The sequence below is a fragment of the Dendropsophus ebraccatus genome, chromosome 2 (assembly GCF_027789765.1).
Source record: "Dendropsophus ebraccatus isolate aDenEbr1 chromosome 2, aDenEbr1.pat, whole genome shotgun sequence".
NCBI lineage: Eukaryota > Metazoa > Chordata > Amphibia > Anura > Hylidae > Dendropsophus > Dendropsophus ebraccatus.
In genome coordinates this window covers 204,785,779-204,809,185 of record NC_091455.1, presented here as the reverse complement: position 1 = coordinate 204,809,185, position 23,407 = coordinate 204,785,779, and the positions used below count along the sequence as shown (strand labels likewise).

General features: G+C 51.7%; 1 protein-coding gene across 7 annotated transcripts in view; it reads right to left on the bottom strand.

Annotated features, from left to right (window-relative positions):
* The window catches only part of LOC138783921 (microtubule-associated protein futsch-like), an 88,833-nt gene extending 66,960 nt beyond the window's left edge, over nt 1-21,873 (bottom strand). For 6 of the 7 annotated variants that reach the window (XM_069959243.1, XM_069959246.1, XM_069959247.1 and 3 more), the window contains exon 1: nt 21,379-21,873. The gene's annotated coding sequence lies outside the window, so the exon portion shown is untranslated. Of the gene's footprint in view, nt 1-2,248; nt 2,346-21,378 lie in introns of those variants that run through there. The other variant, XM_069959244.1, reaches the window with a different exon arrangement.
* Nucleotides 21,874-23,407: the final 1,534 nt, after the last annotated feature.

Sequence of the window (23,407 nt, the reverse complement as noted above, 5' to 3'; positions counted from 1 at the left end):
GCTTTTGTTTGAGAAATAGTTTCAGCATTGCACAATCCCAGTGACTTCATCCAGTGCACACATCGGCTCATCCGCCTCAGCTCCACAACTCTGCATAGAAACCTACAAAACCCCCAAGTCTCTGCGATATGAGGTGGAACCAGGACAACAAAACAGGGGCACCTGGGAAAGTTACAAGTTGCCTGGAGAACTTTTTTAAAGAGATTGTCCATATGTCCCTGTAAGGGACCACTTATGAGGCTTCTACTCTGACTCTGCACATTCAACATGCAATGCTATATTTTCCTTGCAGCAGACAAGACAAATAGCCGGGCATAAGAAGCAATAAGCACAGAGATCACCTAGCTTAGGATCAAGATGGGGTTGACTTCACAATAACCTTTTTATGCCTGAACTGAACGGCGACTTTGGACAACACAGAAGTCCTGCAGCCAAATGACCGCAGTGTAATGCTGCCCCAGTTAAGCTTTATCACAGCGATCACCAAGTTGCCCCAATTGTCGCCCACGCTCCTCCTCATAGCTGCTGAAATACAATAGCACCTGGCATAGACAATCTTCTGGGAGCCGGTTACATCATCAGCACCACAGACCTCGCCTGACTGCTCGCTACAATGTATCAGCGTGAGGACCACGTACCCGCTTGCTACAATGTATTGGTGAGGACCAAGTGCCCGCTCGCTACAATGAATTGGCGTGAGGACCATGTGCCCACTCACTACAATGTAGTGGTGTGAGGACCAAGTGCCCGCTCACTATTATGTATCAGTGTGAGGACCAAGTGCCCGCTCACTATTATGTATCAGTGTGAGGACCAAGTGCCCGCTCACTATTATGTATCAGTGTGAGGACCAAGTGCCCGCTCACTATTATGTATCAGTGTGAGGACCAAGTGCCCGCTCACTATTATGTATCAGTGTGAGGACCAAGTGCCCGCTCACTATTATGTATCAGTGTGAGGACCAAGTGCCCGCTCACTATTATGTATCAGTGTGAGGACCAAGTGCCCGCTCACTATTATGTATCAGTGTGAGGACTTAGTGCCCGCTTTTTACAATGTATTGGTGAGGACCAAGTGCCCGCTCACTATTATGTATCAGTGTGAGGACCAAGTGCCCGCTCACTATTATGTATCAGTGTGAGGACCAAGTGCCCGCTCACTATTATGTATCAGTGTGAGGACCAAGTGCCCGCTCACTATTATGTATCAGTGTGAGGACCTAGTGCCCGCTTTTTACAATGTATTGGTGAGGACCAAGTGCTCACTTACTACAATGTATCAGTGTGAGGACCAGGTGCCCGCTCACTACAATGTATCAGGCCACATTCGCGGACCGCACTACCGTATGTGCATCCGTAGTGCTCCGTGCTTCACACATTACCCCAGCGATCCGTGCCGCAAGAAAACTGTCTGCATTACAACATGTCCGTTTTTTGCGGCACGGATCGCGGCCCCGTATACACATACGGACGTGTGAACGAGGCCATAGGATAACATTGGTTTCATGTTCTGACCGCAATCGCGGACAGAACAACGGATGTGTGAATTAGGCCTCAGTGTGAGGATCTAGTGCCCGCTCGTTACAATGTATTGGTGAGGACCAAGGGCTCACTTACTACAATGTATCAGTGTGAGGACCAGGTGCCTGCTCGCTACAATGTATCAGTGTGAAGACAGGTTTGTTTGTTTTTTAAATAAAATTTTATTGAATTAGCTTGTTTTGTTAATTATAAAACCTGTAAACACTCAACAAAACTTTTTTTTTTTTTATTAAATAAAAATAGTCCTCACACTGATACATTATAGCGAGCAGGCACCTGATCCTCACACTGATACATTGTAGCGAGCAGTCAAACACATCAACTGATGAAACAAGGAGTGTGAGGAGAGTTTACAGCTCGCTACAGTATCAGTACAAGGACTATAGAGAAGGTAGAAAAATATACGTGCATACTGCTGGCAACCAAAACCCACCCGCCCGAATAGCAGTGATTGAGAAGTTTGCACCATGTAGGAGGCTCAACAACAGCAGTGACAGCACTAACATCACCTAGTTAGTGAGAAAGGGTTAATCAAACAAAACTATACAGGTAAAAAAAAAAATAAATAAATGTTTAAGTTGACTTGAGCTCCAGAGGAATGCCTGGATATATGACATCACCACTAAGACTATGTTCACATGGCAGAGAAGCTATGCGAGGAATGGTAACCTGCTGCATAGTTTGACAGCACGGAGCACATTTCTTACCGCCGTCTCATACACCAACCTGTCCAATCCGACGGGGCTAAACAGACAGGCATTCCCGAGGATAGAGCGGAGCCGAATAATGACGCCCTGCAAAACACATGCTGGAAAACTAGGTGTTAACCCGACCTAGGAGCCGCATGACCATGTGAACAGGAAAAAGCAAATAAACAGCAGCGACAACAGGGATATCACACCACAGGGTCCTATAAGGCGCCTCCTCAGGTCCTGCGCTTGCTTACTGGCAGGCCGGTCGGGCTTCTCAGCGTACAGGCCTTCCACCTTCCCACACTGCAATCTCTGTCCATCCCACAGCACAGAAATGCAAGGAATTTGAGAGAAGGGCAGAATAATAGGGGTGGGATTATATAAGTGACACGTGACATAACCATACACAGGATGATGGATGACGGGGAGTAGTCTGCTCCATCCAATCTATAGGCAGGTGCAAGATAAGGAAAGAAAAGCGCCGCTCCAGACCTCGGTCACCAGAGTTTCACTCTCTAGCAAAAAGATTTCCTTTAGCCTCTGCTTGCTCTCAGTGAATGGCAATAAAACCCTATAAAGAACTTATTCTCCTCGCAGAGATGAACCACAAGTCTCAGCAACAAATTTCTGCACAAGCATTCACTCTAAAAGGGTCAAAAATACCTTCAATAATCAAGGACCGAGCGTTCATGTGTTGTCTATGGGAAGGGGTAAGCCACAGCAAGAGTGCTCTCTGAACAAAGGGGTCCATCACACCTGACCCCTATCACCATTAACATCAGTGGTTGTTTAGGATGGCCTCATACACGCTAGACTGACAGCCGACCCCCCTGTTTAAAGTGTATGGTGGCCTTTAATGGTCCATTTACATGACACTATTTTTCAGCCACAGGCACCAGCAAACAGGCTCAGACTTAGGGCCCGCCTCCTCCGGCTGTCAATCATTTTGGAGCAGGCAGCAGTCTGAAGATACAGAGGCTGGACAGTAAAGACTGAGAACATGATTCCGGATTACAGCAGCAGCTAGGTAAGTAAGTACAGATGTGTGATCTGGAAACAGACAGCACAGATATATGAATATCAGTGCTGTCACTCTGCCTTTATCAATATCCCATAATACAGAAGAATACATTTTAAAGCCCACTCTAAAGACACGATCAGCTGAGCAGTTTCTGGCAAACCCTCCTGGCCCCTTACCATGTAAAAGGCCCTTAAGGTACATTCACATGCATTTCACTGCATCAAATACACTAAAGGGTACCCTTAAACAGATTAAAGATGAGCATAATATGGATAAATACAAAAGCGTTTAGTTTTGCTTGTCAGAACTACATCATACAACTCTATGCTATCACTTCGGATCAATAGACCTTTGGTTGGGCTAGAACCTGTATCCAAATCACTCTCGTCTGAAAACTAACAGCAGCAGTAAAATAAGGCTCTGGTCAAAGTTTTTTTTTTTTTGTTTTTTAAAGGAGAAGTACGGCAAATTTTTTTATTAAAGTATAGTATTGCCCCCCAAAAGTTATACAAATCACCAATATACACTTATTACAGGAAATGCTTATAAAGCGCTTTTTCCCTGCACTTACTACTACATCAAGGCTTCACTTCCTGGATAACATGGTGATGTCACTTCCTGGATAACATGGTGATGTCGCGCCCCGACTCCCAGAGCTGTGTGGGCTGTGGCTGCTGGAGAGGATGATGGTAGGCGGATGCTCAGTGTCCCCTGTCCCTCCAGTGCCCTGTGTCCCCCTGCCATCATCCTCTCCAGCAGCCACAGCCCGCACAGCTCTGGGAGGTGGGGGCGCGACATCACCATGTTATCCAGGAAAAGACATCACCATGTTATCCAGGAAGTGAAGCCTTGATGCAGTAGTAAGTGTAGGGCAAAAAAAGCACTTTAACAGCATTTCCTGTAATAAGTGTATACTGGCGATTTGTATAACTTTTGGGGGGCAATACAATGGTTTAATAAAAATTTTCGCTGGACTTCTTTAACATGTTTCGAGTCTGTACCTGGAGGGCTCTTTGCGTACACCCTAAACCATAGGCCCCAATGCACCAAAGTGCCATTTTACCACACTGTCAGTATCGGCATGCTTTCTTTTTTCCTTGTAGTAAAGCTTTTCCAGGAAAAACCCTTTGCAGAAGATTTGAGACTTCTCTTTTTCCGCTCTTTTTCAGCTAAACCCCCCGGATATAGTTCATAGTATACAATGATCCTGTCATAATAGAAATCAATTCTCCAAGTAGGGGCATATACACAGCCTTACCAAGCAGCGCTGCAGTGTAAAGCATGGAGAGAACACAGAAACTAGGGCCTCTGCTGAGGAAGGAGATGCCTCTCAGACTACAAATAAAAAACACATACACTTATGTATATAATCTGCATCGCTCCCCTGGGTTATGGTATTTCACATTAGGGCTGGGCGATATTGGCCTAAATCAATATCGCGGTTTATCGCATATGTAGCTGCGGTAACGATAATTGGACGATAACTATGACACGCCCCCTTAGTAAGCCACACCCCTTTTACAGGCCACACCCACTCGGCCGTGCCAAACTGGGGATAGTTTGTTTCAATAAAGTTAAAAAAAGTACAGTAACTCAATGAGCAGCAACCCAAGCTAGGTACACACTACAGGACATGTATATACAGGTATACAGCTATGTGCACACTACAGGACGTGTATATACAGGTATACAGCTATGTGCACACTACAGGACGTGTATATACAGGTATATAGCTATGTACTATAGGTACCCAGAGTATATATGATGGGTATATACAGTATGTATGATGGGTATATATATAGTATATACAGGTGACAGTATAGGGACGTACATTATAGGGGGCTGTAGATGGCACTGCACTGACACGCTGTAAAGATATCGATCTATCGTTCGTGACAGACGCACATCCAAGGCTGAAGTAGAGGGTGCTGAACACAGAAAGGCCTTTGGCAGGGGGTCCCAAAATACAAAGCAGCAAGAGTCCGCAGCACACCAGCATATAGTGAAGAGATAAGCATGCTTGAAAATGATTCTGGAGTGAATTGAAACGTCGTATCCTGCACCTTATTTGATGGAATGAACCACTCTTCACTACATGCTAGTGTGCTGCGGACTCTTGCTGCTTTATCTATTCTATCTATTCTCTATCTATCTATCTATCTATCTATCTATCTATCTATCTATCTATCTATCTATCTATCATCTATTTCCTATCTATCTATCTATCTATCTATCATCTATCTCCTATCTTCTATCTATCTATCTCCTATCTTCTATCTATCTATCTCCTATATCTCCTATCTATCTATCTCCTATATCTCCTATCTATCTATCTCCTATCTATCTATCTCCTATCTATCTATCTATCTATCTATCTCCTATCTATCTATCTATCTATCTATCTATCTATCTATCTATCTATCTATCTATCTATCTATCTCCTATCTATCTATCTTCTCTACGGGGAGGTGGGCAGGGGTGTACGGGGGGGGGCGGGCAGGGGTGTATGGGTACACAGGGGAGCGGGCAGAGGTGGATGGGTACACAGGGGGGCCGGCAGGGGTGGATGGGTACACAGTGGGGCAGCAGGGGTGGATGGGTACACAGGGGGGCCGGCAGGGGTGGATGGGTACACAGTGGGGCAGCAGGGGTGGATGGGTACACAGTGGGGCAGCAGGGGTGGATGGGTACACAGGGGGGCCGGCAGGGGTGGATGGGTACACAGTGGGGCAGCAGGGGTGGATGGGTACACAGTGGGGCAGCAGGGGTGGATGGGTACACAGGGGGTCCGGCAAGGGTGGATGGGTACACAGGGGGTCCGGCAAGGGTAGATGGGTACACAGGGGGGCGGGCAGGGGTGGCTGGGTACACAGGGGGGCGGGCAGGGGTGGCTGGGTACACAGGGGGGCGGGCAGGGGTGGCTGGGTACACAGGGGGGCGGGCAGGGGTGGCTGGGTACACAGGGGGGCGGGCAGGGGTGGCTGGGTACACAGGGGGGCGGGCAGGGGTGGCTGGGTACACAGGGGGGCGGGCAGGGGTGGCTGGGTACACAGGGGGGCGGGCAGGGGTGGCTGGGTACACAGGGGGGCGGGCAGGGGTGGCTGGGTACACAGGGGGGCGGGCAGGGGTGGCTGGGTACACAGGGGGGCGGGCAGGGGTGGCTGGGTACACAGGGGGGCGGGCAGGGGTGGCTGGGTACACAGGGGGGCGGGCAGGGGTGGCTGGGTACACAGGGGGGCGGGCAGGGGTGGCTGGGTACACAGGGGGGCGGGCAGGGGTGGCTGGGTACACAGGGGGGGCGGGCAGGGGTGGCTGGGTACACAGGGGGGCGGGCAGGGGTGGCTGGGTACACAGGGGGGCGGGCAGGGGTGGCTGGGTACACAGGGGGGGCGGGCAGGGGTGGCTGGGTACACAGGGGGGGCGGGCAGGGGTGGCTGGGTACACAGGGGGGCGGGCAGGGGTGGCTGGGTACACAGGGGGGCGGGCAGGGGTGGCTGGGTACACAGGGGGGGGGGCAGGGGTGGCTGGGTACACAGGGGGGCGGGCAGGGGTGGCTGGGTACACAGGGGGGCGGGCAGGGGTGGCTGGGTACACAGGGGGGGGGGCAGGGGTGGCTGGGTACACAGGGGGGCGGGCAGGGGTGGCTGGGTACACAGGGGGGCGGGCAGGGGTGGCTGGGTACACAGGGGGGCGGGCAGGGGTGGCTGGGTACACAGGGGGGCGGGCAGGGGTGGCTGGGTACACAGGGGGGCGGGCAGGGGTGGCTGGGTACACAGGGGGGCGGGCAGGGGTGGCTGGGTACACAGGGGGGCGGGCAGGGGTGGCTGGGTACACAGGGGGGCGGGCAGGGGTGGCTGGGTACACAGGGGGGCGGGCAGGGGTGGCTGGGTACACAGGGGGGCGGGCAGGGGTGGCTGGGTACACAGGGGGGCGGGCAGGGGTGGCTGGGTACACAGGGGGGCGGGCAGGGGTGGCTGGGTACACAGGGGGGCGGGCAGGGGTGGCTGGGTACACAGGGGGGCGGGCAGGGGTGGCTGGGTACACAGGGGGGCGGGCAGGGGTGGCTGGGTACACAGGGGGGCGGGCAGGGGTGGCTGGGTACACAGGGGGGCGGGCAGGGGTGGCTGGGTACACAGGGGGGCGGGCAGGGGTGGCTGGGTACACAGGGGGGCGGGCAGGGGTGGCTGGGTACACAGGGGGGCGGGCAGGGGTGGCTGGGTACACAGGGGGGCGGGCAGGGGTGGCTGGGTACACAGGGGGGCGGGCAGGGGTGGCTGGGTACACAGGGGGGCGGGCAGGGGTGGCTGGGTACACAGGGGGGCGGGCAGGGGTGGCTGGGTACACAGGGGGGCGGGCAGGGGTGGCTGGGTACACAGGGGGGCGGGCAGGGGTGGCTGGGTACACAGGGGGGCGGGCAGGGGTGGCTGGGTACACAGGGGGGCGGGCAGGGGTGGCTGGGTACACAGGGGGGCGGGCAGGGGTGGCTGGGTACACAGGGGGGCGGGCAGGGGTGGCTGGGTACACAGGGGGGCGGGCAGGGGTGGCTGGGTACACAGGGGGGGCGGGCAGGGGTGGCTGGGTACACAGGGGGGCGGGCAGGGGTGGCTGGGTACACAGGGGGGCGGGCAGGGGTGGCTGGGTACACAGGGGGGCGGGCAGGGGTGGCTGGGTACACAGGGGGGCGGGCAGGGGTGGCTGGGTACACAGGGGGGCGGGCAGGGGTGGCTGGGTACACAGGGGGGCGGGCAGGGGTGGCTGGGTACACAGGGGGGCGGGCAGGGGTGGCTGGGTACACAGGGGGGCGGGCAGGGGTGGCTGGGTACACAGGGGGGCGGGCAGGGGTGGCTGGGTACACAGGGGGGCGGGCAGGGGTGGCTGGGTACACAGGGGGGCGGGCAGGGGTGGCTGGGTACACAGGGGGGCGGGCAGGGGTGGCTGGGTACACAGGGGGGCGGGCAGGGGTGGCTGGGTACACAGGGGGGCGGGCAGGGGTGGCTGGGTACACAGGGAGCTGCATGCATATGCTCCTCCACCTTGAGATCTGACCGGCGTCCCTGCACACACATGACATTAATGTGCAGCGCTCGCCGGGAGGGGGAGTTGGGGGAGCGGCACCAGTCCTGTCCGAGCGCCCTTCTCCTCCGGCCGGCGAGCGCTGCACATGTTAATGTCCTGTGTGTGCAGGGACGCCGGACAGGACAGGATCACTCAGGAACATTCTCCCCTGGACCCTGCTGCTCCTCCACTTCCCGCGCGCACACCGGCGTCCCTGCACACACAGGACATTAACGTGCAGCGCTCGCCGGCCGGAGGAGAAGGGCGCTCGGACAGGACTGGTGTCGCTCCCCCAACTCCCCCTCCCGGCGAGCGCTGCACGTTAATGTCCTGTGTGTGCAGGGACGCCGGACGGGACAGGGGGAGGGCGGGCGCTCACACTGGACGGGTGCCGGGGGCGGGCATTCTCACCTGGGCCCTGCTGCTCCTCCACCTCCCGCTCTGATTCCGGCGTCCCTGCACATAACGTGCAGCGCTCACGCCGGGCCGCGACTGCGTGCAGAAGCTCTTTTGGAAACACAAAAATACCGCAGATACCGTCCTGGCTCAGTTGAGGTCGGTTAACCGACGCCAGTGACGGTATCGGTATTTTTGCGGTATACCGCCCAGCCCTATTTCACATATTGTAATAAGATGAGCCCCCAGGGGGTGAAAAGATTGCTGACTCAGTTAATGGACACGTGGGAAAGAAGAGAGACAGCAGCTGACCGGAGGTGTAACGCGCCCGGGACGCGGCCTCAAACACCGGCGGCTGCGGTTGGCTCATTCAGCAGCTTTCAAGGTAGAGGAGAGGGCCATGCTACAACTTGTTGCTATTTACTCTCATACACATAACGCTTCTATGAATACCGTCACACTTCTTCTCGCCCAAGTAGGAAACGTCCCGGCTGCAAACCACAAACCTTTCAGGAACGGAGCATAAAAAGTGCAGCCATGGAGGAGGTCATCTCAGATTACTGTCAGCTTTACAACACCCCCAGCTTTCCCACACTCCTGAATGGCACTGGAATGGGTTAAGAGCAGGGATGGGGAACCTTCAGCCCTACAGCTGTTGTAAAACCACAATTCCCATCATGCCTGGACAGCCAAAGCTTTAGCTTTGGCTGTCCAGGCATGATGGGAATTGTAGTTCTGCAACAGCTGGAGGGCTGCGAGATTGACACCTGTCAGTTATAGCATTGAATGCTCTTATAGCAAGTCATGGAAGACCCTGTGTAAGATCCTTACTGATCAGTGACAGGCAGCAGGTCTTTGTATGGCTGCAGATGCTACAGGAAACAATGCTGGATCCAGGTTTAATACGACTTTTGCCGCCTGTGACATGAACATGTAGATTATCACTGTATAATTATATAATGCAATGTGGATAATTTAAGCCATTGAAGGGGAAGAGCCAAGTCTCTGGGTAAATGGAGTGTGTGATGGATTTCAGGTTACTCCCAAGTAATTATTTCCTACTGCCGAGCCATTACACAATAACTGCAGTTGGAATACCGCCATGTAGTGACAACCCCGATCCTCCATAATAGTCTATTTTAACCCAACAGAGGCAGGGATGATCTTTCTATCCTTGCTCTCCATACATTGCCTTCTTGCCAAGCTTGTGCCTTCTCACAGCAACCTAGCAGTAGAAGTGCGGCAGCAGTGTAAAGCATAGAGGAAGAAGCAGTAGCATCCCACCACTCCAGTAGACAATGCAGCTAAGATCATAGCCATCCCATAACACAGCCTATTAAAAAGGATCATCATGGCAGCGTAACAACCTAACCATGTAAAGCTGCCATTGGCATCAGATCACAAAGCATTTTAAAAGAGGAAGTTCATTGAAGAATAGATCTTTCAAATCAACTGGTGTCAGACATATGTAATTTACTTCTATTAAAAAAATCTCCAGTCTTCCAGTACTTATCAGCTGCTGTATGTGCTGCAGGAAGGGGTGTATACTTTCCAGTCTGACACAGTGCTCTCTGCTGCTACCTCTGTCCATGTCAGGAACTGTCCAGAGCAAGAGCAAATCCCGATAGAAATCCTCTCCTGCTCTCCAGACTGTAAAGAATACACCACTTCCTGCAGGACATACAGCAGCTGATAAGTACTGGAAGACTTGAGATATTTTAAAAGAAGTAAATAACATATGTCTGGCACCAATTGATTCGAAATGATTTTTTTTTTGAATTACCCCTTTAATGCAAGACTTCCTGCAGGGCTGTATTGGTTCTGCAGTCTGCGGTTACAGATCTATGAAGCATTGACGCCCATGGTGTCATCTGTGTGCGGTCTACAATAACAGACTGAAGCCAATAGTCCAGGCCCAGACCACTAATCCAGACCATGTAATGATGACACGTCCAGACGTTGTGGTCCCCCCACAAACTTGTGGATAACTTCCTAAGATGTCATACAGACATGTCAAAAGTTTTGATCGGTTAGGGTCTGAGTGTACCGAACAAGCCGGGAGAGGACAGTGCTGCCACTCTTTTCTCGGAATTAGAAGAAGAAAAAAAAAAAAAAAAAGTCAGACTCATAATGGAGGACTATGGCACCCAACTCTTACTATGGAGGTCTATGGCACTGCCGGCTAAAGCGCTCAATGCAGTGAAATCACCGCAAAGCAATGCCCCTAGGATTTCACTGCATTGAGCGCTTTAATAGACAGTGTTATCTTTGGCTGGTCTCCCTGAGATCAGTGATCTGTTTCTCTTATGGCTCTACTAGGCATTGCTCCCACCTAGCCAGAATCCTGCTCCACACTGATGAGGGGCAACACCCCAAAACAGCTGTCTATGGATGCATACCTTGCCTTTGTGTCTCCCTTGTCATTACATTGACTTATAGGGCCACTTGATACGGTGGTCTTCCAACAGGAGCCACCCCTTGGCTGGGTCCTTCCCGGAGGGATATCTGGCTAGTCCTGTGTTTCAAGACTCAAGTGAGGCTCCACAGGCTCTTCTTTTGCACTTTGAGCAGTAAGCTTTATCTACTCTGTGGCCGTTTGCCCTTACAGCATAACTTAAAGAATGAAAGAAAAGGGCCACCTCACCCAGGACGCTACAATCTCCTACCTCCGTATACCACAATTACAGAATTATATGGGATTATTGGGGGGGGGAGGGATGACACTGTGTATGGTGGTGCATCGGCCACTATGCTTTTAGGACTAGAGTTTAGGCAACGCTTCCATGCTGGATCCGAAGTCTCACCTGTCAGGGAATATTTATTACACCAATAAAACAAAACTCCCTATAATAGTGGCAGCTCCTAATACCTGCCGGTGACACTGCTCAGGTTTATGGGTTGTGAAAGAGGAGATGTTAAATCCCTATAAATACCGACAAATTATACAAAGGATTACACGGGGCCGGCCGCTGCGCACATTCACACTGCAATCTCACTGCACCACATATAGGTTCCTATAGGGGACAAGAGAAAACCAGAGAAGGAAGGATCACTGTGGTTACAAGATCTGCAAGCTTCCAATGCCTGCATTCACTGACCGCAAGCAGACATGTGCAAGCATTAAAGGGGTAGTTCACACAATTTTTCTTTCAAATCAACTGGTGCCAGTAAGTGCCAGAGATTTGGAATTTACTTTTAATAAAAAAATCTCAAGTCTTTCAGTACTTATCAGCTGTTGTATGTCCTGCAGGAAGTGATGTATTCTTTCCAGTCTGGTGAGCAGGTGAGGTTTTCTATCAGGATTTGCTGCTGCTCTAGACAGTTCCTGACATGGACAGAGGTGGCAGCAGAGAGCAATGTCAGGCTGGAAAGAATATACCACTTAATTCAGGACATACAACAGCTGATAAGTACTGGAAGACTGGAGATTCTTTAATAGAAGTAAATTACAAGTATCTGGCACCAGTTGATTTGAAACAAAACATTTTTGCTAACTAGCCCTTTAAGGCAAACATTATCACCAGACGTATTTTTCATACTCTACAAACAGTAGGGGGCAAGGGTGAGGATCTGACTAGTGATGAGTAAATGGCTGGGTTACAGCATCTCCTAAAGTGTCCAAGGAGGGACAACCAGGGACTGGGTCATGGTACTTGAGGCTTGTTGATGGACGTGTGGGGGTGAATGCAAGCCAATCCCACAGAAGAGCTGCTGTAAAGCAAATTGCTGAAAAACTACTTTATGTCAGATCACACAGAGGACACTGCAGCTCTGTGTATGGGGTCCTGCAGACCGCCCGGGTACACATGCATCTTTTACCTGGGGAAGAGATGTACTACACATCCAGCTCCAGGCTGCCCTAATATATCATGGCATAGGCACTACAGTGCCCACATGCTGTGCGGTATGTGTATACATTAACATTAAGTCCATGCCACCCAACAAGGCTCAAAGCACAGACAGGAAGTTCTGAACACATAGGCCCAATGTCTACAGCTCTACTCCTGCTGCCTCAGATTACTCAGTAACTATTACACATACCTCAATGTACAGGGATGCCTCTGCTATAACACTACGGGCAGTGCCCTCCCTCTGCAGCCGGGCACACACCTCAATGTACACAGATGCCTCTGCTATAACACTATGGGCAGTGCCATCCTCTGCAGCCAGGCACAAACCTCAATGTATGCAGATGCCTCTGCTATTACACAACAGTGCCATTCTCTGCAACCGGGCACACACCTCAATGTACACGGATGCCTCTGCTATTACATTACAGGCACTGCCCTCCTCTGCAGCCAGGCACACACCTTAACGTACACAGATGCCTCTGCTATAACACTACGGGCAGTGCCATCCTCTGCAGCCGTGCACACACCTCAATGTACTCGGATGCCTCTGCTATAACACTACGGGCAGTACCATCCCTATGCAGCTGGGCACACAGCCCACAATGCCACCAGTGCTATACAGAACAACGTGCAGTGCCATTCTCTGCAATGGGCACACATCTCAATGTACACAATCCCTCTACTATAACATTACAGGCACTGCCATCCTCTGCAGCCGGCACACAGCCCACCACTGCTATACAGAAGCACGTACAGTAAAGACAAAGGAAGTAAGCAACGTTACAGTATGGCAGCCGTGTGCTTCCACGCTGGCTGAGGGTGAAACGTTATCCCTCCTCCGTGCTCGGATCCTCTGATGTAATGTCACAGCTATCTCCTCCTGACCACCGCTGCACCGAGCCAATAGCTGTCTCATCCCAGACAGAATGAACAGAAGGCCGGCCGGCCACGCCTGGAGCTGGAGGCTGTGTCATCTGCCAACAAAGGGGGGATACACGCCAAAGCGCAACACACTATACTGATAGAGAGGTGATGCCATCAGGAAAGCCCCCCATCCATATGTCCTATAAGAGCATATAACTCACTGCGACAGAGCAGTAGGAGACCCCATTCTGTGACCCTCCTGTAATAACTATAGACGCCGCAGAGTTCCCCAAACTGTGATTCTCCAGCTGCTGCAAAACTACGACCCCGGTCACTCCCTCACAGCTGAGGGTGAATCCTTACATCTCAGATCAGTGTCCCCCAACCTCTAGCTCGCCAGCTGCTGCAGAACTACAAAGCCCATTGTGCCTTGACAGCCAAAAGGTGAACTTTAACCTGACCTGCAGTTTTGCAAGAGCCGAAGTGCTACAAAACCCATCATACCCCAAAACAGCTGAAGGTTCATCCTTTGATCCTTGGTCAGTATTTCCCCAACATTTATAGTTTTCCAGTTGTTTCAAAACTACAACTCCCACCATAACGTAACAACCTGCCGCAGATCTTTTGATCTGAGCATGTTCGCTCTTAGGGCATCATGGGAGTTGTAGTCCTTCGGCTGTCCAGGCATGATGGGAATTGTAGTTTTGCAACAGCTAGAGGGCAAAAGGTTCCTCATCTAATAGAACCGGACCAGAGATACTAGATTTACAGTAAAAGGGAAATTTACCATGTGTACCTTCATCTCTCGCCATGGAAAGCACCATATAATCCAGAAATCCTATGTGTATCAAGACTCTTTAAGAAAATTTGAAAAGGACACTTTCTTATTGCACCTTTACTACTTGGCCTCAATCACACGTTCAATTTCACTTTCGCTATTTCTTCTCCGTGATCTGTGGGGAATGGTCCACAATTTTATCCGCAAAAACGTTGAATTGGTAAAGAATACAATAAATAAAAGACATTCGTAATTTGCTTAGATGTGATCTGTGTTTTCCACTGACAACATGGATGTGATATAGACTTCTATTGGCTAATCAGTGCTGTAATATAATCTACAATACAACATGTCCTGTTACTACGCGGGTTGCAGATCCGTGAAAGCGCAGAATGTGTGAGTAGTCCAATAGAAATCAATTGGGAAGTAGTTGATTTCTGGACAACTTTACTGAAGGTGTGAATAAGGCGAAAGGGCTTATTCTCATGTCCCCTATTTTACAGATCCTACAGACGGGGAAGCCCTGTAATGGAGTATTTCCCCGCCCGGCATGATGTATAAATATCATGCCAGGAGCGGGGAAACTGTTTAAATCTTCGCGCCTACGTCACAACAGTATGTCCGAGATTTAAACAATTTCCCCACTCCCGGCATGATACTGGACGTGAGAATAAGCCATTACTCCAAAAAAAAAAAAAAAAAAAAAAACGCTCCCATATACACATATAACGCATCCCTACTGCATGTGGGGGCTCCCCTAGATTTAAAATGCGGACAGTGTCTACAGGGTTGTCATCCAGCAAAATTAGTTACACCTGAAAGTCTAAAAACCATCCATGCAGCAGCTGGATCAGGATGAACACATGTGGGTGTTGAAACTGGGAGTGTACATAAAAAACTATAATTGGCAAGATGAATGCATTACATAGCAGACATTCTAGAAGTAGAGGCCTCCTGGACTGGTTCCACTGCTGTATTACAGGGTTGGTGTCTTCCTCCCGCCCCGGCCTATGTAACATTGCAAAATCAACTATTCATAACCACAGTCATTAAATATGGATGCCTGCGAAAGAGATGGTGAGAGACAGGCAACCTGGTAGCTGACGGAGGAGTAAAGCCTGCGGGGTGAAGCTGAGATACTCCAGCACATAAGTGTCGAATTCAATCAACGCACGGGAAAGGAGCCGCTCTACGCGACGTGTCGCCATACGAGTGACGCATTATGCACAGATGCTGAAAACTGCACCATCGCCCATGGATAGTCATGTGAACACACTGTCGCAAAACTACAACTTCCATCACGCCCTGACAGCCGTTTGCTGGATGGTAGTTGTAGTTTTGCGACAACTGGAGAGCGAAAGATTAATTGAGCGCTCTAGGAAGAGACCCTTTAAGTGCACACATGAGCACTTATGGGGAACAGACTCTCTATTAGTTCCCTATTTAGGAAGCGCAGTTAATTTCCCCCCCCCCTCTTCACATTGGCATTGCTGAACTATTTTTCTAACCAGAGAAATTAAGTTTTTGCTATTAATGCCAGAGCTGCACACAGCAAGTGGAGCAGAAAGAGAGGGTACGAGGACAACGCCAGCCAAGTGCGAAGATGTCAGCGATTAACTGTGTCACTGCCGGCGGCTGCCTGACACTACACATCTAACACAGACAAGGCCTAGATATACAGCAGGCCCTCGTAGAGTCACATGTGTAGGTGTAGTGATACTGAGAGTCTTGTACTATGATAAAATGATAGCTGTAGAGAAGGGTTCCCACAGACCTGCCACTACATAGGCTGATGCCCATGTCAGCCGTGTGTGCCAGCCAGGCTCTTATCAGAGGGGACCGGTAATGACAGCAGGATTGGCAGCCGCCTGTCCTCGTCTGCCCTCACAGCGGCCAGGAATCCCCATATAAGATGCTTACAAAGCCTGTCACGGCAGACAGATGATTGAGGAGAGAACGCTCCACCAACCCCCATACATCTATTCATTGAGGTCAGCCACATGGGAGTCCCAACAACTTCCCATTTAGTAATGATATCTGCTGGATGACCCTATAATAAAGTTTTTTCTTAAAAATCTTAATCTAAATTTTAACAGTTGTCAATGAATAGAAATGTTCCAACAGCAAGCGGAGATCTTAAAAATTCACAGGGATTGAACCATATTATACATTATACCCCGCCCCCCCAGCAATCTGCTACAATCTGTGGGGAAGCCTGACAGTAAGTGCTCAATTTCCCTGCAGCGCCACCACAGGAGAAATGATTAGTTGCAGTGTCCAATCACGCCATTGGGTTGTCTGAATACTGCAGGACAGAAGAGATTCTCCGGGGTGAGAGTCGCTCTCTGTAGCCGATCTCTACTCTGGACAAGATACCACAGAGCCGTGTGAATGAAGATTTCTAAACCAGACCACGACATGACACAGCACTGAGCACAGTGACTGCAGTAACACAACCACCAGCCTGAGCAGCTTTTACGGCCCAGGACCTCCTTTAAGGAGGGACCCTGTGAATATCATTTCATTTTGGAGTCCACTATGGAAACTGAAAATGGGGCATGTTTATCTCTGACGACCCACACTGTATAGTTTATGTATATACATAGAATAATCTTTGTGTGTCACCACTTCAAGTAACATTCTTGTGGTTTACACAGGACAGGCCTCCTTAGCGCTGGGCCCCCTGTCACTCCTGAGAGTTACCATTCACAGTCCGCAGTTCTCCTGCCTCCCCACACCTCCCACCCATTTATTATCACCGTCATCACAGTCTGCAGAGCTGAGCCCAGAACTTTGCTCCTTCACCCAGAGCACCACATGTAAACACCAACAGGGACGTCGCAATAGACAGGTATATAACACTGGATGAGCCAACCCACTGCCTCTGTATTACACCGCGTCCTGTCACCTCTCCCTGGATAGGACCTTGTTACATTTCCCTGTATACTGCTCTGTATCCTGTCATCTCCCTGTATATTACACTGAACTGAATCAAGGCTCCTTTGCTTGTATAGTCTGCTATTACTCTGCATATGATCCCCCCTGTATATCCTGTAACCCGTACACAGCACCCCCCTCCATTCCCATCTGTATACAGGCCGTACACTGCACCCCCACCATTCCTATCTGTACACAGCCCGTACACCACACCATCCCTCCCATATACAGCCCCTACACCGCACCATCCCTCCGGCATACAGCCCCTACACCGCACCATCCCTCCGGCATACAGCCCCTACACCGCACCATCCCTCCGGCATACAGCCCCTACACCGCACCATCCCTCCGGCATACAGCCCCTACACCGCACCATCCCTCCGGCATACAGCCCCTACACCGCACCATCCCTCCGGCATACAGCCCCTACACCGCACCATCCCTCCGGCATACAGCCCCTACACCGCACCATCCCTCCGGCATACAGCCCCTACACCGCACCATCCCTCCGGCATACAGGCCCTACACCGCACCATCCCTCCCGTATACAGGCCCTACACCGCACCATCCCTCCCGTATACAGGCCCTACACCGCACCATCCCTCCCGTATACAGGCCCTACACCGCACCATCCCTCCCGTATACAGGCCCTACACCGCACCATCCGTCCAGCATAGAGCCCCTACACCGCACCATCCGTCCAGCATAGAGCCCCTACACCGCACCATCCCTCCCGCATACAGCCCCTACACCGCACCATCCCTCCAGCATACAGCCCCTACACCGCACCATCCCTCCGGCATACAGCCCCTACACCGCACCATCCCTCCGGCATACAGCCCCTACACCGCACCATCCCTCCGGCATACAGCCCCTACACCGCACCATCCCTCCGGCATACAGCCCCTACACCGCACCATCCCTCCGGCATACAGCCCCTACACCGCACCATCCCTCCGGCATACAGCCCCTACACCGCACCATCCCTCCCGTATACAGGCCCTACACCGCACCATCCCTCCCGTATACAGGCCCTACACCGCACCATCCCTCCCGTATACAGGCCCTACACCGCACCATCCCTCCCGTATACAGGCCCTACACCGCACCATCCCTCCCGTATACAGGCCCTACACCGCACCATCCCTCCTGTATACAGCCCCTACAGTGCACCAACCCTCCTGTATACAGCCCCTATACATCAATATTGTACACTGCATCGCCACAATTCTTAACTGTATACATCATGTGCAGTGCACTCCTACCATTCCTCCTGTATACAGCCCATACACTGTACACCATTCCCCCCTACATATGGCCTGTACACCCCACCATCCCTCCCTGTATATGGAGCCTGTACAACCCGACCAATCCTCCCTACATGCGGCCTGTGGACCCCACCATCCCTCCCAGTATATGGAGCCTGTACAACCCGACCAATCCTCCCTACATGCGGCCATGCGGACCCCACCCTTATATGGAGCATGTACACCCCACCATCCCTCCCAGTATATGGAGCATGTACACCCCACCATCCCTCCCAGTATATGGAGCATGTACACCCCACCATCCCTCCCAGTATATGGAGCATGTACACCCCACCATCCCTCCCAGTATATGGAGCATGTACACCCCACCATCCCTCCCAGTATATGGAGCATGTACACCCCACCATCCCTCCCAGTATATGGAGCATGTACACCCCACCATCCCTCCCAGTATATGGAGCATGTACACCCCACCATCCCTCCCAGTATATGGAGCATGTACACCCCACCATCCCTCCCTGTATATGGAGCATGTACACCCCACCATCCCTCCCAGTATATGGAGCATGTACAGCCCACCATCCCTCCCTGTATATGGAGCATGTACACCCCACCATCCCTCCCAGTATATGGAGCATGTACACCCCACCATCCCTCCCAGTATATGGAGCATGTACACCCCACCATCCCTCCCTGTATATGGAGCATGTACACCCCACCATCCCTCCCAGTATATGGAGCATGTACACCCCACCATCCCTCCCAGTATATGGAGCATGTACACCCCACCATCCCTCCCAGTATATGGAGCATATACACCCCACCATCCCTCCCAGTATATGGAGCATGTACACCCCACCATCCCTCCCAGTATATGGAGCATGTACACCCCACCATCCCTCCCAGTATATGGAGCATGTACACCCCACCATCCCTTCCCATACACGGTATCCCAATAACCTGGCTTAGAAGACAATCAGGAAGCATCCAGGGAACCACCCCCACAGCTCAGTATCACAGACAATCCACAATCTGTCATCCTACACTGTAACAAAGAGAAGGAGATGGCAGCACAGACAACGACTGCAAAATCAGAGCCTGAAGACAGAGCGCGGACCCCCAACCCAGGATACAGAAGCCTTCCGAAACCGCACAAAGTAATTGTACTCAACATAGTAATAGGACAAGAATAAAGGGAGGGGCAGTCAGTCTGGAGGGTGGGAGCAGTCAGTCAGGGAGTGAGGAGACCCTGGAATCAGTATGGAAGGTGGGAGCATTCAGTCAGGAGACCCTGGAATCAGTATAAAGGGTGGGAGCAGTCAGTCAGGAGACCCTGGAATCAGTATAAAGGGTGGGAGCAGTCAGTCAGGAGACCCTGGAATCAGTATAAAGGGTGGGAGCAGTCAGTCAGGAGACCCTGGAATCAGTATGGAAGGTGGGAGCAGTCAGTCAGGAGACCCTGGAATCAGTATGGAAGGTGGGAGCAGTCAGTCAGGAGACCCTGGAATCAGTATAAAGGGTGGGAGCAGTCAGTCAGGAGACCCTGGAATCAGTATGGAAGGTGGGAGCAGTCAGTCAGAGAGTGAGGAGACCCTGGGATCAGTATAAAGGGTGGGAGCAGTCAGCATGGTGGAAGCAGTCAGTCTGGGATCAGTATGAGGGTAGGAACAGTCAACCAGGGAGTGAGTAGACCATGGGATGAGTATAGAGGATGGAAGCAGTCAATCAGGGAGTGGGACCCTGGGATGAGTGAGTATATAGGATGGGAGCAATCAGCATGGTGGAAGGAAGCAGTCAGTCTGGGATCAGTATGAAGGGGGAAAGAAGTCAGTATAGAGGGTGGGTGCAGTCAGTCAGGGAGTGTGGCGACCCTTGGACCAGTACAGAGGATGGAAGCAGTCTGTCAGGGAGTGAGGGACACTGGGGCCAGTAAAGAAGGTGGGAGTAGTCAGTTAAGGAGTCGTTGGGACCAGTAAAGAGGATGGATACCGTCAGTATAGATTAGAGGATGGATGCAGTCAGTTAGGACACCCTGGGATCAGTAGAGGGGATGGGTGCAGTCAGTTAGGACACCCTGGGACCAGTATAGAGGATGGGTGCAGTCAGTTAGGACACCCTGGGACCAGTATAGAGGATGGGTGCAGTCAGTTAGGACACCCTGGGATCAGTATAGTGGGTGGGTGCAGTCAGTTAGGACACCCTGAGACCACTATAGAGGATGGGTGCAGTCAGTAAGGACACCCTGGGACCAGTATAGAGGATGGGTGCAGTCAGTAAGGACACCCTGGGACCAGTATAGGGGGATGGGTGCAGTCAGGGAGTGAGGGGATCAGTATAGAGGATGGGTGCAGTCAGTTAGGACACCCTGGGACCAGTAGAGAGAATGGGTGCAGTCAGTTAGGACACCCTGGGACCAGTATAGAGGATGGGTGCAGTCAGTAAGGACACCCTGGGACCAGTATAGGGGGATGGGTGCAGTCAGGGAGTGAGGGGACCAGTATAGGGGGATGGGTGCAGTCAGGGAGTGAGGGGATCAGTATAGAGGATGGGTGCAGTCAGGGAGTGAGGGGATCAGTATAGAGGATGGGTGCAGTCAGGGAGTGAGGGGATCAGTATAGAGGATGGGTGCAGTCAGGGAGTGAGGGGATCAGTATAGAGGATGGGTGCAGTCAGGGAGTGAGGGGATCAGTATAGAGGATGGGTGCAGTCAGGGAGTGAGGGGATCAGTATAGGGGGATGGGTGCAGTCAGGGAGTGAGGGGATCAGTATAGGGGGATGGGTGCAGTCAGGGAGTGAGGGGATCAGTATAGAGGATGGGTGCAGTCAGGGAGTGAGGGGATCAGTATAGAGGATGGGTGCAGTCAGGGAGTGAGGGGATCAGTATGCAGGATGGATATAGTCAGTCTGCAGGTCCGGCGCAGTCTGTCAGGACCCCGGGCGCGGCACGGCAGACATATCCCGCCATCCACACTCACCAGTGACCGCGGCGGCCTCGCTCCTCCTCGCGGACAGTCAGCGGTAAATCACGGCTCCGCACACTCGGCCGCCACCGTTAGAACCAGCAGAAACCTCCAGAGACCGGCCGCTCCCCCTCAGCGAGGACACTGACAGACTGAGCCGTCGGCCAATCACAAGTACCGATAGAACGCTAGCCGGGCGTCTTAGCCAATGATTAAGAACAATGCGGCAGTGAGGCGGAGCCAGCGCCGGAGGATCATCCAATCAGAAGGGAAGAAACTCCCTCAGCCGCAGCTGGCCTAGAGGAGGGACTAAGACAGACAGGCGGATAACGGACGGGGGGATCCAGCCAATCAGTGGGCCGGATAGAGACGCTTTGCGCCAGTAGAAGCGGCGGGGAAAGTCTATAGAAATATATATCGCGTCAGGCCTGGAGTCGCGGTATACGGAGGTGATATTAGGGGGAGGCCTGTGTGACACGTCCGCCTCATACAGAGAACTTGCTCCAACTCTCGCTTACTTCAGACAGCATGCTGCCAGCCAATCAGGATTAAGGAGGGGCCGTGACTGACAGGCGAGTGCGTCATGTTTAGCCAATAGGATCGCGGGGTAAGGGCGTAGCCACAGGAGCAGGGATTTCCCGCTGGAATTCTGTGAGGCAGCGGATGAGGGAAAGTGTCAGTGACCTCCGGAGTCTACTAACCGACGTGTGTACAGCAGAATAGTGAGTGCTGCTCTGGAGTATAATACAGGATGTAACTCAGGATCAGTACAGGATAAGTAATGTGATGTATGTACACAGTGACCCCACCAGCAGAATAGTGAGCGCAGCTCTGGGGTATAATACAGGATCAGTAATGAGATGTATGTACACAGTGACCCCACCAGCAGAATAGTGACTGCAGTTTAATACAGGATGCAACTCAGGATCAGTAATGTAATGTATGTACACAGTGACCCCACCAGCAGAATAGTGAGTGCAGCTCTGGGGTATAATACAGGATGCAACTCAGGATCAGTAATGTAATGTATGTACACAGTGACCTCACCAGCAGAATAGTGAGTGCAGCTCTGGGGTATAATACAGGATGCAACTCAGGATCAGTAATGTAATGTATGTACACAGTGACCCCACCAGCAGAATAGTGAGTGCAGCTCTGGAGTATAACTAAGGATGCAACTCAGGATCAGTTATGTAATGTATGTACACAGTGACCCAACCAGCAGAATAGTGAGTGCAGCTCTGGAGTATAACTAAGGATGCAACTCAGGATCAGTTATGTAATGTATGTACACAGTGACCCCACCAGCAGAATAGTGAGCGCAGCTCTGGAGTATACGGGCTGTATTACACGGCTCGATTATCATGCAGCAAGGGCTGAATATCATTTACAATTTTTTTTACTAGGCCATCTGATTCCTTTGCTGTGAGTTGTAGTTTTGCAACAAGTTGAGGAGCACTGCCATAGGGTGGCATCATTCTTGTACAGTCATGGCCGAAAGTTTTGAGAATGATACAAATAATTTTTACAAAGTCTACTGCTTCAGTTTTTAAAATGGCAAATTGCATATACTCCAGAATGTTATAAAGAGTGATCAGCTTAACAATATTTGCCTAGAAAATGAACTTTATCCCCAAAACACATTGCAACATCATTGCAGCCCTGCCTTAAAGTGACAGTACCACCAGGCCCAGGCTGAAGCACTGGAGGCGGGCCGACCCATCCCCAGTGGGAAGAAACCCCAGCCCCTCCATGACGTGACTCCATTAGAATCAATGGAACCCTATCATAGAGGGGCTAGGGTTTCCTCCCACTAAGTCAGCCCGCCTCCAGTGCTTCAGCCTGGGCCTGGTGGTACAGTCACTTTAAGAGGACCAGCTAATATCGTTTCAGTGATTTCTCCATTAACACGTGACAAGGCACTTCTATGGTGTTCCATGGTCTTGTGGTAGATGGTCTTTGCAGCAGGATCGGTACACAGCAGTTGTGCCTCTATAACTGGCGATACTCTCTGTATACACCGCGGAGCTCCCTAAACCACTCT